Genomic DNA, 1,540 nt, shown 5'->3' on the forward strand with positions numbered 1-1,540 from the left:
CCTACCCCCACCACTGGTGGGTTCTTCTGTAATGCATGCACACAAATACTCTCAGAATTTAAAGAGACCAGCAGCCCAAAAGCTGGCCCTGAACTGGTTTTTTAGTAGGGAAAAGGCCAGAACAAGGGGTGTGGAGAGGGAAAGAGAGACTAAACACACAAAAATTAAATTCTGAGATACAGCATAACAACCAACAGTGGTAATTTGAATTTTATCAGGCAGCCTTGTAGGCAAGAAGCTGAAAGAAGACATTAAAATCATACTCATCTTTTTCCGCCATTTTGGAGTCTAGGGAGGCCTGCTGGGAACAAGACTTCAAAGCCGGCACTATGTCTGGAAGGCTATGGTCCAAGGCCAGTTTTGCTGGCTATAAATGGGGTCTCCGGAACCAACGGGAGCATACAACTCTTCTTAAAATTGAAGGTGTTCATGCTCGAGATGAAACCGAATTCTACTTAGGCAAGAGATGTGCTTATGTGTACAAAGCAAAGAACAATACACTGACTTCTGGTGGCAAACCTAACAAAACTCGAGTAATCTGGGGAAAGGTAACTCATGCCCATGGAAACAGTGGCATGGTTCGGGCTAAATTCCAAAGCAATCTTCCTGCTAAGGCTATTGGATACAGAATCCATGTGATGCTGTATCCCTCAAGGATTTAAACTTACTGAAAAGTAAATGAATACAACTATGGATTTTTTTTTTTTTTTTAAATCATACTCATATTAAGTTACAGATTTTTTGTTTTTGTTCTCTCCCTCCTTTAGTTTTTTAAGTTGTTTTTTTTCTTGTTTTTCTTTGGCTGCTGCTGTTTTATATTCCCCCTCTTACTTTTGGAGGACCCTTTCTCTCCCTGTACTACCCAAGAAGAGACAGCAACTGCTGCCATAGAGTAAAGTTACAATCACACTCTATAAAACAGCAAAATCCAAGCAAGACCCAATACCAACTGCCAAACACCAGGGAGACAGAAAACACCTGTGAAAGTTACTCTGAGTTAAGCAACAAGAAGAGTGTAAAGGGAAGCCCACATCCTGATCACATCTACTGGAGGCAATCAGAAAGCATTAATAATACCAAAACACACACTCAATTAAGTACTAAGGCCACAGATAAACACTAAACATAACCAAGAAGCAAAAGCAGATGACCATATCAGCACATATTCAGAAACAAGATAAAAAGTCTGAGACAAATGACCTAGAGGAAGTCCTGGACTCCATTCTGGAAAGATGGCAGGCCTTGGAAATGCCTGAGAAGGAATTCACAAAAATGATTATAAAATGTTTCAAACCACTTTACAATGGAGTTGCAAAAAATAAGGAAGATGTCAGGAAAGGGCTACACGAACTATCAAATAAGATAGATACAGCATTGGAAACAATTCAAAACCTACAGAAAGAGGTCTAAACTATCAATAATAGAATATCAGAAATGGACGATACACTGGAAGGGCAAAGGAGTAGAATAGAAGAGATGGAAGGCAGAACTAGTGAGCTGGAACACAAATCACTCAATACCACTAAGATAGAAGAGCAAG

Source organism: Chrysochloris asiatica, unplaced genomic scaffold, assembly GCF_000296735.1.
Source record: "Chrysochloris asiatica unplaced genomic scaffold, ChrAsi1.0 scaffold00049, whole genome shotgun sequence".
Lineage (NCBI taxonomy): Eukaryota > Metazoa > Chordata > Mammalia > Afrosoricida > Chrysochloridae > Chrysochloris > Chrysochloris asiatica.